General features: G+C 47.9%; 36 non-coding genes across 36 annotated transcripts; all 36 read right to left on the bottom strand.

Annotated features, from left to right (window-relative positions):
* Positions 1–90: 90 nt before the first annotated feature.
* LOC128130352 (5S ribosomal RNA) lies at positions 91–209 on the bottom strand. Its single transcript, XR_008228276.1, has one exon. It is a non-coding gene; the product is annotated as a 5S ribosomal RNA (ribosomal RNA).
* Positions 210–441: 232 nt separating this feature from the next.
* On the bottom strand, positions 442–560 carry LOC128129674 (5S ribosomal RNA). Its single transcript, XR_008227595.1, has one exon. It is a non-coding gene; the product is annotated as a 5S ribosomal RNA (ribosomal RNA).
* A 232-nt stretch (positions 561–792) lies between these two features.
* On the bottom strand, positions 793–911 carry LOC128130570 (5S ribosomal RNA). The gene has a single exon (XR_008228494.1). It is a non-coding gene; the product is annotated as a 5S ribosomal RNA (ribosomal RNA).
* Positions 912–1,142: 231 nt separating this feature from the next.
* Positions 1,143–1,261, bottom strand: LOC128130022 (5S ribosomal RNA). Its single transcript, XR_008227946.1, has one exon. It is a non-coding gene; the product is annotated as a 5S ribosomal RNA (ribosomal RNA).
* Positions 1,262–1,493: 232 nt separating this feature from the next.
* On the bottom strand, positions 1,494–1,612 carry LOC128130364 (5S ribosomal RNA). Its single transcript, XR_008228288.1, has one exon. It is a non-coding gene; the product is annotated as a 5S ribosomal RNA (ribosomal RNA).
* Positions 1,613–1,844: 232 nt separating this feature from the next.
* LOC128130393 (5S ribosomal RNA) lies at positions 1,845–1,963 on the bottom strand. The gene has a single exon (XR_008228318.1). It is a non-coding gene; the product is annotated as a 5S ribosomal RNA (ribosomal RNA).
* Positions 1,964–2,195: 232 nt separating this feature from the next.
* LOC128130375 (5S ribosomal RNA) lies at positions 2,196–2,314 on the bottom strand. Its single transcript, XR_008228300.1, has one exon. It is a non-coding gene; the product is annotated as a 5S ribosomal RNA (ribosomal RNA).
* A 232-nt stretch (positions 2,315–2,546) lies between these two features.
* LOC128130386 (5S ribosomal RNA) lies at positions 2,547–2,665 on the bottom strand. Its single transcript, XR_008228311.1, has one exon. It is a non-coding gene; the product is annotated as a 5S ribosomal RNA (ribosomal RNA).
* A 231-nt stretch (positions 2,666–2,896) lies between these two features.
* LOC128130397 (5S ribosomal RNA) lies at positions 2,897–3,015 on the bottom strand. The gene has a single exon (XR_008228322.1). It is a non-coding gene; the product is annotated as a 5S ribosomal RNA (ribosomal RNA).
* Positions 3,016–3,248: 233 nt separating this feature from the next.
* Positions 3,249–3,367, bottom strand: LOC128130410 (5S ribosomal RNA). The gene has a single exon (XR_008228335.1). It is a non-coding gene; the product is annotated as a 5S ribosomal RNA (ribosomal RNA).
* A 232-nt stretch (positions 3,368–3,599) lies between these two features.
* Positions 3,600–3,718, bottom strand: LOC128130023 (5S ribosomal RNA). The gene has a single exon (XR_008227947.1). It is a non-coding gene; the product is annotated as a 5S ribosomal RNA (ribosomal RNA).
* Positions 3,719–3,951: 233 nt separating this feature from the next.
* LOC128130871 (5S ribosomal RNA) lies at positions 3,952–4,070 on the bottom strand. The gene has a single exon (XR_008228794.1). It is a non-coding gene; the product is annotated as a 5S ribosomal RNA (ribosomal RNA).
* Positions 4,071–4,302: 232 nt separating this feature from the next.
* On the bottom strand, positions 4,303–4,421 carry LOC128130408 (5S ribosomal RNA). Its single transcript, XR_008228333.1, has one exon. It is a non-coding gene; the product is annotated as a 5S ribosomal RNA (ribosomal RNA).
* Positions 4,422–4,653: 232 nt separating this feature from the next.
* Positions 4,654–4,772, bottom strand: LOC128130445 (5S ribosomal RNA). Its single transcript, XR_008228370.1, has one exon. It is a non-coding gene; the product is annotated as a 5S ribosomal RNA (ribosomal RNA).
* Positions 4,773–5,004: 232 nt separating this feature from the next.
* On the bottom strand, positions 5,005–5,123 carry LOC128130571 (5S ribosomal RNA). The gene has a single exon (XR_008228495.1). It is a non-coding gene; the product is annotated as a 5S ribosomal RNA (ribosomal RNA).
* Positions 5,124–5,354: 231 nt separating this feature from the next.
* LOC128130025 (5S ribosomal RNA) lies at positions 5,355–5,473 on the bottom strand. The gene has a single exon (XR_008227949.1). It is a non-coding gene; the product is annotated as a 5S ribosomal RNA (ribosomal RNA).
* Positions 5,474–5,705: 232 nt separating this feature from the next.
* LOC128130419 (5S ribosomal RNA) lies at positions 5,706–5,824 on the bottom strand. The gene has a single exon (XR_008228344.1). It is a non-coding gene; the product is annotated as a 5S ribosomal RNA (ribosomal RNA).
* Positions 5,825–6,056: 232 nt separating this feature from the next.
* On the bottom strand, positions 6,057–6,175 carry LOC128130430 (5S ribosomal RNA). The gene has a single exon (XR_008228355.1). It is a non-coding gene; the product is annotated as a 5S ribosomal RNA (ribosomal RNA).
* A 232-nt stretch (positions 6,176–6,407) lies between these two features.
* On the bottom strand, positions 6,408–6,526 carry LOC128130441 (5S ribosomal RNA). Its single transcript, XR_008228366.1, has one exon. It is a non-coding gene; the product is annotated as a 5S ribosomal RNA (ribosomal RNA).
* Positions 6,527–6,758: 232 nt separating this feature from the next.
* LOC128130446 (5S ribosomal RNA) lies at positions 6,759–6,877 on the bottom strand. Its single transcript, XR_008228371.1, has one exon. It is a non-coding gene; the product is annotated as a 5S ribosomal RNA (ribosomal RNA).
* A 232-nt stretch (positions 6,878–7,109) lies between these two features.
* On the bottom strand, positions 7,110–7,228 carry LOC128130572 (5S ribosomal RNA). The gene has a single exon (XR_008228496.1). It is a non-coding gene; the product is annotated as a 5S ribosomal RNA (ribosomal RNA).
* Positions 7,229–7,459: 231 nt separating this feature from the next.
* On the bottom strand, positions 7,460–7,578 carry LOC128130026 (5S ribosomal RNA). Its single transcript, XR_008227950.1, has one exon. It is a non-coding gene; the product is annotated as a 5S ribosomal RNA (ribosomal RNA).
* A 232-nt stretch (positions 7,579–7,810) lies between these two features.
* LOC128130452 (5S ribosomal RNA) lies at positions 7,811–7,929 on the bottom strand. Its single transcript, XR_008228377.1, has one exon. It is a non-coding gene; the product is annotated as a 5S ribosomal RNA (ribosomal RNA).
* Positions 7,930–8,161: 232 nt separating this feature from the next.
* On the bottom strand, positions 8,162–8,280 carry LOC128130394 (5S ribosomal RNA). Its single transcript, XR_008228319.1, has one exon. It is a non-coding gene; the product is annotated as a 5S ribosomal RNA (ribosomal RNA).
* Positions 8,281–8,512: 232 nt separating this feature from the next.
* LOC128130463 (5S ribosomal RNA) lies at positions 8,513–8,631 on the bottom strand. Its single transcript, XR_008228388.1, has one exon. It is a non-coding gene; the product is annotated as a 5S ribosomal RNA (ribosomal RNA).
* A 232-nt stretch (positions 8,632–8,863) lies between these two features.
* Positions 8,864–8,982, bottom strand: LOC128130447 (5S ribosomal RNA). The gene has a single exon (XR_008228372.1). It is a non-coding gene; the product is annotated as a 5S ribosomal RNA (ribosomal RNA).
* Positions 8,983–9,214: 232 nt separating this feature from the next.
* Positions 9,215–9,333, bottom strand: LOC128130573 (5S ribosomal RNA). The gene has a single exon (XR_008228497.1). It is a non-coding gene; the product is annotated as a 5S ribosomal RNA (ribosomal RNA).
* Positions 9,334–9,564: 231 nt separating this feature from the next.
* Positions 9,565–9,683, bottom strand: LOC128130027 (5S ribosomal RNA). The gene has a single exon (XR_008227951.1). It is a non-coding gene; the product is annotated as a 5S ribosomal RNA (ribosomal RNA).
* Positions 9,684–9,915: 232 nt separating this feature from the next.
* On the bottom strand, positions 9,916–10,034 carry LOC128130475 (5S ribosomal RNA). Its single transcript, XR_008228400.1, has one exon. It is a non-coding gene; the product is annotated as a 5S ribosomal RNA (ribosomal RNA).
* Positions 10,035–10,266: 232 nt separating this feature from the next.
* Positions 10,267–10,385, bottom strand: LOC128130395 (5S ribosomal RNA). The gene has a single exon (XR_008228320.1). It is a non-coding gene; the product is annotated as a 5S ribosomal RNA (ribosomal RNA).
* Positions 10,386–10,617: 232 nt separating this feature from the next.
* On the bottom strand, positions 10,618–10,736 carry LOC128130486 (5S ribosomal RNA). Its single transcript, XR_008228411.1, has one exon. It is a non-coding gene; the product is annotated as a 5S ribosomal RNA (ribosomal RNA).
* A 232-nt stretch (positions 10,737–10,968) lies between these two features.
* LOC128130396 (5S ribosomal RNA) lies at positions 10,969–11,087 on the bottom strand. The gene has a single exon (XR_008228321.1). It is a non-coding gene; the product is annotated as a 5S ribosomal RNA (ribosomal RNA).
* Positions 11,088–11,319: 232 nt separating this feature from the next.
* On the bottom strand, positions 11,320–11,438 carry LOC128130497 (5S ribosomal RNA). Its single transcript, XR_008228422.1, has one exon. It is a non-coding gene; the product is annotated as a 5S ribosomal RNA (ribosomal RNA).
* Positions 11,439–11,670: 232 nt separating this feature from the next.
* Positions 11,671–11,789, bottom strand: LOC128130448 (5S ribosomal RNA). Its single transcript, XR_008228373.1, has one exon. It is a non-coding gene; the product is annotated as a 5S ribosomal RNA (ribosomal RNA).
* Positions 11,790–12,021: 232 nt separating this feature from the next.
* On the bottom strand, positions 12,022–12,140 carry LOC128130096 (5S ribosomal RNA). Its single transcript, XR_008228019.1, has one exon. It is a non-coding gene; the product is annotated as a 5S ribosomal RNA (ribosomal RNA).
* A 233-nt stretch (positions 12,141–12,373) lies between these two features.
* On the bottom strand, positions 12,374–12,492 carry LOC128130508 (5S ribosomal RNA). The gene has a single exon (XR_008228433.1). It is a non-coding gene; the product is annotated as a 5S ribosomal RNA (ribosomal RNA).
* Between the last annotated feature and the right edge of the window lie 8 nt (positions 12,493–12,500).

A 12,500-nucleotide genomic window follows, 5' to 3' on the forward strand; every position in this document is an offset into this window, starting at 1 on the left:
CGAGCATAGAAATAGCAAGAAAGAAAGGAAAAAAAGCAAAAAAAAACCGCACGTAAAATCTAAAAAAACGCAAACGGACAACGAAAAAGGGGGGTGCAACACGAGGACTTCCCAGGGGGTCACCCATCCTAGTACTACTCTCGCCCAAGCACGCTTAACTGCGGAGTTCTGATGGGATCCGGTGCATTAGTGCTGGTATGATCGCACCCGAAATAGTATCCATGTTTATTGTTTTTATGTGTTACAAGACGCAGAACCTCCTTTGTTTTGGTACGCGGGGCGTGGGACCCACGTGACCGATCGGCTCCGTTCCAAAAATACGAAAAGCATCAACCATGAACCGGAGGGCACCCGAGCATAGAAATAGCAAGAAAGAAAGGAAAAAAAAGCAAAAAAACCGCACGTAAAATCTAAAAAAACGCAAACGGACAACGAAAAAGGGGGGTGCAACACGAGGACTTCCCAAGGGGTCACCCATCCTAGTACTACTCTCGCCCAAGCACGCTTAACTGCGGAGTTCTGATGGGATCCGGTGCATTAGTGCTGGTATGATCGCACCCGAAATAGTATCCATGTTTATTGTTTTTATGTGTTACAAGACGCAGAACCTCCTTTGTTTTGGTACGCGGGGCGTGGAACCCACGTGACCGATCGGCTCCGTTCCAAAAATACGAAAAGCATCAACCATGAACCGGAGGGCACCCGAGCATAGAAATAGCAAGAAAGAAAGGAAAAAAAAGCAAAAAAACCGCACGTAAAATCTAAAAAAACGCAAACGGACAACGAAAAAGGGGGGTGTAACACGAGGACTTCCCAAGGGGTCACCCATCCTAGTACTACTCTCGCCCAAGCACGCTTAACTGCGGAGTTCTGATGGGATCCGGTGCATTAGTGCTGGTATGATCGCACCCGAAATAGTATCCATGTTTATTGTTTTTATGTGTTACAAGACGCAGAACCTCCTTTGTTTTGGTACGCGGGGCGTGGGACCCACGTGACCGATCGGCTCCGTTCCAAAAATACGAAAAGCATCAACCGTGAACCGGAGGGCACCCGAGCATAGAAATAGCAAGAAAGAAAGGAAAAAAAGCAAAAAAACCGCACGTAAAATCTAAAAAAACGCAAACGGACAACGAAAAAGGGGGGTGCAACACGAGGACTTCCCAGGGGGTCACCCATCCTAGTACTACTCTCGCCCAAGCACGCTTAACTGCGGAGTTCTAATGGGATCCGGTGCATTAGTGCTGGTATGATCGCACCCGAAATAGTATCCATGTTTATTGTTTTTATGTGTTACAAGACGCAGAACCTCCTTTGTTTTGGTACGCGGGGCGTGGGACCCACGTGACCGATCGGCTCCGTTCCAAAAATACGAAAAGCATCAACCATGAACCGGAGGGCACCCGAGCATAGAAATAGCAAGAAAGAAAGGAAAAAAAGCAAAAAAAACCGCACGTAAAATCTAAAAAAACGCAAACGGACAACGAAAAAGGGGGGTGCAACACGAGGACTTCCCAGGGGGTCACCCATCCTAGTACTACTCTCGCCCAAGCACGCTTAACTGCGGAGTTCTGATGGGATCCGGTGCATTAGTGCTGGTATGATCGCACCCGAAATAGTATCCATGTTTATTGTTTGTATGTGTTACAAGACGCAGAACCTCCTTTGTTTTGGTACGCGGGGCGTGGGACCCACGTGACCGATCGGCTCCGTTCCAAAAATACGAAAAGCATCAACCATGAACCGGAGGGCACCCGAGCATAGAAATAGCAAGAAAGAAAGGAAAAAAAGCAAAAAAAACCGCACGTAAAATCTAAAAAAACGCAAACGGACAACGAAAAAGGGGGGTGCAACACGAGGACTTCCCAGGGGGTCACCCATCCTAGTACTACTCTCGCCCAAGCACGCTTAACTGCGGAATTCTGATGGGATCCGGTGCATTAGTGCTGGTATGATCGCACCCGAAATAGTATCCATGTTTATTGTTTTTATGTGTTACAAGACGCAGAACCTCCTTTGTTTTGGTACGCGGGGCGTGGGACCCACGTGACCGATCGGCTCCGTTCCAAAAATACGAAAAGCATCAACCATGAACCGGAGGGCACCCGAGCATAGAAATAGCAAGAAAGAAAGGAAAAAAAGCAAAAAAAACCGCACGTAAAATCTAAAAAAACGCAAACGGACAACGAAAAAGGGGGGTGCAACACGAGGACTTCCCAGGGGGTCACCCATCCTAGTACTACTCTCGCCCAAGCACGCTTAACTGCGGAGTTCTGATGGGATCCGGTGCATTAGTGCTGGTATGATCGCACCCGAAATAGTATCCATGTTTATTGTTTTTATGTGTTACAAGACGCAGAACCTCCTTTGTTTTGGTACGCGGGGCGTGGGACCCACGTGACCGATCGGCTCCGTTCCAAAAATACGAAAAGCATCAACCATGAACCGGAGGGCACCCGAGCATAGAAATAGCAAGAAAGAAAGGAAAAAAAGCAAAAAAAACCGCACGTAAAATCTAAAAAAACGCAAACGGACAACGAAAAAGGGGGGTGCAACACGAGGACTTCCCAGGGGGTCACCCATCCTAGTACTACTCTCGCCCAAGCACGCTTAACTGCGGAGTTCTGATGGGATCCGGTGCATTAGTGCTGGTATGATCGCACCCGAAATACTATCCATGTTTATTGTTTTTATGTGTTACAAGACGCAGAACCTCCTTTGTTTTGGTACGCGGGGCGTGGGACCCACGTGACCGATCGGCTCCGTTCCAAAAATACGAAAAGCATCAACCATGAACCGGAGGCACCCGAGCATAGAAATAGCAAGAAAGAAAGGAAAAAAAGCAAAAAAAACCGCACGTAAAATCTAAAAAAACGCAAACGGACAACGAAAAAGGGGGGTGCAACACGAGGACTTCCCAGGGGGTCACCCATCCTAGTACTACTCTCGCCCAAGCACGCTTAACTGCGGAGTTCTGATGGGATCCGGTGCATTAGTGCTGGTATGATCGCACCCGAAATAGTATCCATGTTTATTGTTTTTATGTGTTACAAGACGCAGAACCTCCTTTGTTTTGGTACGCGGGGCGTGGGACCCACGTGACCGATCGGCTCCGTTCCAAAAATACGAAAAGCATCAACCATGAACCGGAGGGCACCCGAGCATAGAAATAGCAAGAAAGAAAGTAAAAAAAAAGCAAAAAAACCGCACGTAAAATCTAAAAAAACGCAAACGGACAACGAAAAAGGGGGGTGCAACACGAGGACTTCCCAGGGGGTCACCCATCCTAGTACTACTCTTGCCCAAGCACGCTTAACTGCGGAGTTCTGATGGGATCCGGTGCATTAGTGCTGGTATGATCGCACCCGAAATAGTATCCATGTTTATTGTTTTTATGTGTTACAAGACGCAGAACCTCCTTTGTTTTGGTACGCGGGGCGTGGGACCCACGTGACCGATCGGCTCCGTTCCAAAAATACGAAAAGCATCAACCATGAACCGGAGGGCACCCGAGCATAGAAATAGCAAGAAAGAAAGGAAAAAAAGCAAAAAAAACCGCACGTAAAATCTAAAAAAACGCAAACGGACAACGAAAAAGGGGGGTGCAACACGAGGACTTCCCAGGGGGTCACCCATCCTAGTACTACTCTCGCCCAAGCACGCTTAACTGCGGAGTTCTAATGGGATCCGGTGCATTAGTGCTGGTATGATCGCACCCGAAATAGTATCCATGTTTATTGTTTTTATGTGTTACAAGACGCAGAACCTCCTTTGTTTTGGTACGCGGGGCGTGGGACCCACGTGACCGATCGGCTCCGTTCCAAAAATACGAAAAGTATCAACCATGAACCGGAGGGCACCCGAGCATAGAAATAGCAAGAAAGAAAGTAAAAAAAAAGCAAAAAAACCGCACGTAAAATCTAAAAAAACGCAAACGGACAACGAAAAAGGGGGGTGCAACACGAAGATTTCCCAGGGGGTCACCCATCCTAGTACTACTCTCGCCCAAGCACGCTTGTCTGCGGAGTTCTGATGGGATCCGGTGCATTAGTGCTGGTATGATCGCACCCGAAATAGTATCCATGTTTATTATTTTTATGTGTTACAAGACGCAGAACCTCCTTTGTTTTGGTACGCGGGGCGTGGGACCCACGTGACCGATCGGCTCCGTTCCAAAAATACGAAAAGCATCAACCATGAACCGGAGGGCACCCGAGCATAGAAATAGCAAGAAAGAAAGGAAAAAAAGCAAAAAAAACCGCACGTAAAATCTAAAAAAACGCAAACGGACAACGAAAAAGGGGGGTGCAACACGAGGACTTCCCAGGGGGTCACCCATCCTAGTACTACTCTCGCCCAAGCACGCTTAACTGCGGAGTTCTGATGGGATCCGGTGCATTAGTGCTGGTATGATCGCACCCGAAATACTATCCATGTTTATTGTTTTTATGTGTTACAAGACGCAGAACCTCCTTTGTTTTGGTACGCGGGGCGTGGGACCCACGTGACCGATCGGCTCCGTTCCAAAAATACGAAAAGCATCAACCATGAACCGGAGGGCACCCGAGCATAGAAATAGCAAGAAAGAAAGGAAAAAAAGCAAAAAAAACCGCACGTAAAATCTAAAAAAACGCAAACGGACAACGAAAAAGGGGGGTGCAACACGAGGACTTCCCAGGGGGTCACCCATCCTAGTACTACTCTCGACCAAGCACGCTTAACTGCGGAGTTCTGATGGGATCCGGTGCATTAGTGCTGGTATGATCGCACCCGAAATACTATCCATGTTTATTGTTTTTATGTGTTACAAGACGCAGAACCTCCTTTGTTTTGGTACGCGGGGCGTGGGACCCACGTGACCGATCGGCTCCGTTCCAAAAATACGAAAAGCATCAACCATGAACCGGAGGGCACCCGAGCATAGAAATAGCAAGAAAGAAAGGAAAAAAAGCAAAAAAAACCGCACGTAAAATCTAAAAAAACGCAAACGGACAACGAAAAAGGGGGGTGTAACACGAGGACTTCCCAAGGGGTCACCCATCCTAGTACTACTCTCGCCCAAGCACGCTTAACTGCGGAGTTCTGATGGGATCCGGTGCATTAGTGCTGGTATGATCGCACCCGAAATAGTATCCATGTTTATTGTTTTTATGTGTTACAAGACGCAGAACCTCCTTTGTTTTGGTACGCGGGGCGTGGGACCCACGTGACCGATCGGCTCCGTTCCAAAAATACGAAAAGCATCAACCGTGAACCGGAGGGCACCCGAGCATAGAAATAGCAAGAAAGAAAGGAAAAAAAGCAAAAAAACCGCACGTAAAATCTAAAAAAACGCAAACGGACAACGAAAAAGGGGGGTGCAACACGAGGACTTCCCAGGGGGTCACCCATCCTAGTACTACTCTCGCCCAAGCACGCTTAACTGCGGAGTTCTAATGGGATCCGGTGCATTAGTGCTGGTATGATCGCACCCGAAATAGTATCCATGTTTATTGTTTTTATGTGTTACAAGACGCAGAACCTCCTTTGTTTTGGTACGCGGGGCGTGGGACCCACGTGACCGATCGGCTCCGTTCCAAAAATACGAAAAGCATCAACCATGAACCGGAGGGCACCCGAGCATAGAAATAGCAAGAAAGAAAGGAAAAAAAGCAAAAAAAACCGCACGTAAAATCTAAAAAAACGCAAACGGACAACGAAAAAGGGGGGTGCAACACGAGGACTTCCCAGGGGGTCACCCATCCTAGTACTACTCTCGCCCAAGCACGCTTAACTGCGGAGTTCTGATGGGATCCGGTGCATTAGTGCTGGTATGATCGCACCCGAAATAGTATCCATGTTTATTGTTTTTATGTGTTACAAGACGCAGAACCTCCTTTGTTTTGGTACGCGGGGCGTGGGACCCACGTGACCGATCGGCTCCGTTCCAAAAATACGAAAAGCATCAACCATGAACCGGAGGGCACCCGAGCATAGAAATAGCAAGAAAGAAAGGAAAAAAAGCAAAAAAAACCGCACGTAAAATCTAAAAAAACGCAAACGGACAACGAAAAAGGGGGGTGCAACACGAGGACTTCCCAGGGGGTCACCCATCCTAGTACTACTCTCGCCCAAGCACGCTTAACTGCGGAGTTCTGATGGGATCCGGTGCATTAGTGCTGGTATGATCGCACCCGAAATAGTATCCATGTTTATTGTTTGTATGTGTTACAAGACGCAGAACCTCCTTTGTTTTGGTACGCGGGGCGTGGGACCCACGTGACCGATCGGCTCCGTTCCAAAAATACGAAAAGCATCAACCATGAACCGGAGGGCACCCGAGCATAGAAATAGCAAGAAAGAAAGGAAAAAAAGCAAAAAAAACCGCACGTAAAATCTAAAAAAACGCAAACGGACAACGAAAAAGGGGGGTGCAACACGAGGACTTCCCAGGGGGTCACCCATCCTAGTACTACTCTCGCCCAAGCACGCTTAACTGCGGAGTTCTGATGGGATCCGGTGCATTAGTGCTGGTATGATCGCACCCGAAATAGTATCCATGTTTATTGTTTTTATGTGTTACAAGACGCAGAACCTCCTTTGTTTTGGTACGCGGGGCGTGGGACCCACGTGACCGATCGGCTCCGTTCCAAAAATACGAAAAGCATCAACCATGAACCGGAGGGCACCCGAGCATAGAAATAGCAAGAAAGAAAGGAAAAAAAGCAAAAAAAACCGCACGTAAAATCTAAAAAAACGCAAACGGACAACGAAAAAGGGGGGTGCAACACGAGGACTTCCCAGGGGGTCACCCATCCTAGTACTACTCTCGACCAAGCACGCTTAACTGCGGAGTTCTGATGGGATCCGGTGCATTAGTGCTGGTATGATCGCACCCGAAATACTATCCATGTTTATTGTTTTTATGTGTTACAAGACGCAGAACCTCCTTTGTTTTGGTACGCGGGGCGTGGGACCCACGTGACCGATCGGCTCCGTTCCAAAAATACGAAAAGCATCAACCATGAACCGGAGGGCACCCGAGCATAGAAATAGCAAGAAAGAAAGGAAAAAAAGCAAAAAAAACCGCACGTAAAATCTAAAAAAACGCAAACGGACAACGAAAAAGGGGGGTGTAACACGAGGACTTCCCAAGGGGTCACCCATCCTAGTACTACTCTCGCCCAAGCACGCTTAACTGCGGAGTTCTGATGGGATCCGGTGCATTAGTGCTGGTATGATCGCACCCGAAATAGTATCCATGTTTATTGTTTTTATGTGTTACAAGACGCAGAACCTCCTTTGTTTTGGTACGCGGGGCGTGGGACCCACGTGACCGATCGGCTCCGTTCCAAAAATACGAAAAGCATCAACCGTGAACCGGAGGGCACCCGAGCATAGAAATAGCAAGAAAGAAAGGAAAAAAAGCAAAAAAACCGCACGTAAAATCTAAAAAAACGCAAACGGACAACGAAAAAGGGGGGTGCAACACGAGGACTTCCCAGGGGGTCACCCATCCTAGTACTACTCTCGCCCAAGCACGCTTAACTGCGGAGTTCTAATGGGATCCGGTGCATTAGTGCTGGTATGATCGCACCCGAAATAGTATCCATGTTTATTGTTTTTATGTGTTACAAGACGCAGAACCTCCTTTGTTTTGGTACGCGGGGCGTGGGACCCACGTGACCGATCGGCTCCGTTCCAAAAATACGAAAAGCATCAACCATGAACCGGAGGGCACCCGAGCATAGAAATAGCAAGAAAGAAAGGAAAAAAAGCAAAAAAAACCGCACGTAAAATCTAAAAAAACGCAAACGGACAACGAAAAAGGGGGGTGCAACACGAGGACTTCCCAGGGGGTCACCCATCCTAGTACTACTCTCGCCCAAGCACGCTTAACTGCGGAGTTCTGATGGGATCCGGTGCATTAGTGCTGGTATGATCGCACCCGAAATAGTATCCATGTTTATTGTTTGTATGTGTTACAAGACGCAGAACCTCCTTTGTTTTGGTACGCGGGGCGTGGGACCCACGTGACCGATCGGCTCCGTTCCAAAAATACGAAAAGCATCAACCATGAACCGGAGGGCACCCGAGCATAGAAATAGCAAGAAAGAAAGGAAAAAAAGCAAAAAAAACCGCACGTAAAATCTAAAAAAACGCAAACGGACAACGAAAAAGGGGGGTGCAACACGAGGACTTCCCAGGGGGTCACCCATCCTAGTACTACTCTCGCCCAAGCACGCTTAACTGCGGAATTCTGATGGGATCCGGTGCATTAGTGCTGGTATGATCGCACCCGAAATAGTATCCATGTTTATTGTTTTTATGTGTTACAAGACGCAGAACCTCCTTTGTTTTGGTACGCGGGGCGTGGGACCCACGTGACCGATCGGCTCCGTTCCAAAAATACGAAAAGCATCAACCATGAACCGGAGGGCACCCGAGCATAGAAATAGCAAGAAAGAAAGGAAAAAAAGCAAAAAAAACCGCACGTAAAATCTAAAAAAACGCAAACGGACAACGAAAAAGGGGGGTGCAACACGAGGACTTCCCAGGGGGTCACCCATCCTAGTACTACTCTCGCCCAAGCACGCTTAACTGCGGAGTTCTGATGGGATCCGGTGCATTAGTGCTGGTATGATCGCACCCGAAATAGTATCCATGTTTATTGTTTTTATGTGTTACAAGACGCAGAACCTCCTTTGTTTTGGTACGCGGGGCGTGGGACCCACGTGACCGATCGGCTCCGTTCCAAAAATACGAAAAGCATCAACCATGAACCGGAGGGCACCCGAGCATAGAAATAGCAAGAAAGAAAGGAAAAAAAGCAAAAAAAACCGCACGTAAAATCTAAAAAAACGCAAACGGACAACGAAAAAGGGGGGTGCAACACGAGGACTTCCCAGGGGGTCACCCATCCTAGTACTACTCTCGACCAAGCACGCTTAACTGCGGAGTTCTGATGGGATCCGGTGCATTAGTGCTGGTATGATCGCACCCGAAATACTATCCATGTTTATTGTTTTTATGTGTTACAAGACGCAGAACCTCCTTTGTTTTGGTACGCGGGGCGTGGGACCCACGTGACCGATCGGCTCCGTTCCAAAAATACGAAAAGCATCAACCATGAACCGGAGGGCACCCGAGCATAGAAATAGCAAGAAAGAAAGGAAAAAAAGCAAAAAAAACCGCACGTAAAATCTAAAAAAACGCAAACGGACAACGAAAAAGGGGGGTGTAACACGAGGACTTCCCAAGGGGTCACCCATCCTAGTACTACTCTCGCCCAAGCACGCTTAACTGCGGAGTTCTGATGGGATCCGGTGCATTAGTGCTGGTATGATCGCACCCGAAATAGTATCCATGTTTATTGTTTTTATGTGTTACAAGACGCAGAACCTCCTTTGTTTTGGTACGCGGGGCGTGGGACCCACGTGACCGATCGGCTCCGTTCCAAAAATACGAAAAGCATCAACCGTGAACCGGAGGGCACCCGAGCATAGAAATAGCAAGAAAGAAAGGAAAAAAAGCAAAAAAACCGCACGTAAAATCTAAAAAAACGCAAACGGACAACGAAAAAGGGGGGTGCAACACGAGGACTTCCCAGGGGGTCACCCATCCTAGTACTACTCTCGCCCAAGCACGCTTAACTGCGGAGTTCTAATGGGATCCGGTGCATTAGTGCTGGTATGATCGCACCCGAAATAGTATCCATGTTTATTGTTTTTATGTGTTACAAGACGCAGAACCTCCTTTGTTTTGGTACGCGGGGCGTGGGACCCACGTGACCGATCGGCTCCGTTCCAAAAATACGAAAAGCATCAACCATGAACCGGAGGGCACCCGAGCATAGAAATAGCAAGAAAGAAAGGAAAAAAAGCAAAAAAAACCGCACGTAAAATCTAAAAAAACGCAAACGGACAACGAAAAAGGGGGGTGCAACACGAGGACTTCCCAGGGGGTCACCCATCCTAGTACTACTCTCGCCCAAGCACGCTTAACTGCGGAGTTCTGATGGGATCCGGTGCATTAGTGCTGGTATGATCGCACCCGAAATAGTATCCATGTTTATTGTTTGTATGTGTTACAAGACGCAGAACCTCCTTTGTTTTGGTACGCGGGGCGTGGGACCCACGTGACCGATCGGCTCCGTTCCAAAAATACGAAAAGCATCAACCATGAACCGGAGGGCACCCGAGCATAGAAATAGCAAGAAAGAAAGGAAAAAAAGCAAAAAAAACCGCACGTAAAATCTAAAAAAACGCAAACGGACAACGAAAAAGGGGGGTGCAACACGAGGACTTCCCAGGGGGTCACCCATCCTAGTACTACTCTCGCCCAAGCACGCTTAACTGCGGAATTCTGATGGGATCCGGTGCATTAGTGCTGGTATGATCGCACCCGAAATAGTATCCATGTTTATTGTTTTTATGTGTTACAAGACGCAGAACCTCCTTTGTTTTGGTACGCGGGGCGTGGGACCCACGTGACCGATCGGCTCCGTTCCAAAAATACGAAAAGCATCAACCATGAACCGGAGGGCACCCGAGCATAGAAATAGCAAGAAAGAAAGGAAAAAAAGCAAAAAAAACCGCACGTAAAATCTAAAAAAACGCAAACGGACAACGAAAAAGGGGGGTGCAACACGAGGACTTCCCAGGGGGTCACCCATCCTAGTACTACTCTCGCCCAAGCACGCTTAACTGCGGAGTTCTGATGGGATCCGGTGCATTAGTGCTGGTATGATCGCACCCGAAATAGTATCCATGTTTATTGTTTTTATGTGTTACAAGACGCAGAACCTCCTTTGTTTTGGTACGCGGGGCGTGGGACCCACGTGACCGATCGGCTCCGTTCCAAAAATACGAAAAGCATCAACCATGAACCGGAGGGCACCCGAGCATAGAAATAGCAAGAAAGAAAGGAAAAAAAGCAAAAAAAACCGCACGTAAAATCTAAAAAAACGCAAACGGACAACGAAAAAGGGGGGTGCAACACGAGGACTTCCCAGGGGGTCACCCATCCTAGTACTACTCTCGCCCAAGCACGCTTAACTGCGGAATTCTGATGGGATCCGGTGCATTAGTGCTGGTATGATCGCACCCGAAATAGTATCCATGTTTATTGTTTTTATGTGTTACAAGACGCAGAACCTCCTTTGTTTTGGTACGCGGGGCGTGGGACCCACGTGACCGATCGGCTCCGTTCCAAAAATACGAAAAGCATCAACCATGAACCGGAGGGCACCCGAGCATAGAAATAGCAAGAAAGAAAGGAAAAAAAGCAAAAAAAACCGCACGTAAAATCTAAAAAAACGCAAACGGACAACGAAAAAGGGGGGTGCAACACGAGGACTTCCCAGGGGGTCACCCATCCTAGTACTACTCTCGCCCAAGCACGCTTAACTGCGGAGTTCTGATGGGATCCGGTGCATTAGTGCTGGTATGATCGCACCCGAAATAGTATCCATGTTTATTGTTTTTATGTGTTACAAGACGCAGAACCTCCTTTGTTTTGGTACGCGGGGCGTGGGACCCACGTGACCGATCGGCTCCGTTCCAAAAATACGAAAAGCATCAACCATGAACCGGAGGGCACCCGAGCATAGAAATAGCAAGAAAGAAAGGAAAAAAAGCAAAAAAAACCGCACGTAAAATCTAAAAAAACGCAAACGGACAACGAAAAAGGGGGGTGCAACACGAGGACTTCCCAGGGGGTCACCCATCCTAGTACTACTCTCGACCAAGCACGCTTAACTGCGGAGTTCTGATGGGATCCGGTGCATTAGTGCTGGTATGATCGCACCCGAAATACTATCCATGTTTATTGTTTTTATGTGTTACAAGACGCAGAACCTCCTTTGTTTTGGTACGCGGGGCGTGGGACCCACGTGACCGATCGGCTCCGTTCCAAAAATACGAAAAGCATCAACCATGAACCGGAGGGCACCCGAGCATAGAAATAGCAAGAAAGAAAGGAAAAAAAGCAAAAAAAACCGCACGTAAAATCTAAAAAAACGCAAACGGACAACGAAAAAGGGGGGTGCAACACGAGGACTTCCCAGGGGGTCACCCATCCTAGTACTACTCTCGCCCAAGCACGTTTAACTGCGGAGTTCTGATGGGATCCGGTGCATTAGTGCTGGTATGATCGCACCCGAAATAGTATCCATGTTTATTGTTTTTATGTGTTACAAGACGCAGAACCTCCTTTGTTTTGGTACGCGGGGCGTGGGACCCACGTGACCGATCGGCTCCGTTCCAAAAATACGAAAAGCATCAACCATGAACCGGAGGGCACCCGAGCATAGAAATAGCAAGAAAGAAAGTAAAAAAAAAGCAAAAAAACCGCACGTAAAATCTAAAAAAACGCAAACGGACAACGAAAAAGGGGGGTGCAACACGAGGACTTCCCAGGGGGTCACCCATCCTAGTACTACTCTCGCCCAAGCACGCTTAACTGCGGAGTTCTGATGGGATCCGGTGCATTAGTGCTGGTATGATCGCACCCGAAATAGT

This window comes from Lactuca sativa, chromosome 1 (assembly GCF_002870075.4).
Source record: "Lactuca sativa cultivar Salinas chromosome 1, Lsat_Salinas_v11, whole genome shotgun sequence".
NCBI lineage: Eukaryota > Viridiplantae > Streptophyta > Magnoliopsida > Asterales > Asteraceae > Lactuca > Lactuca sativa.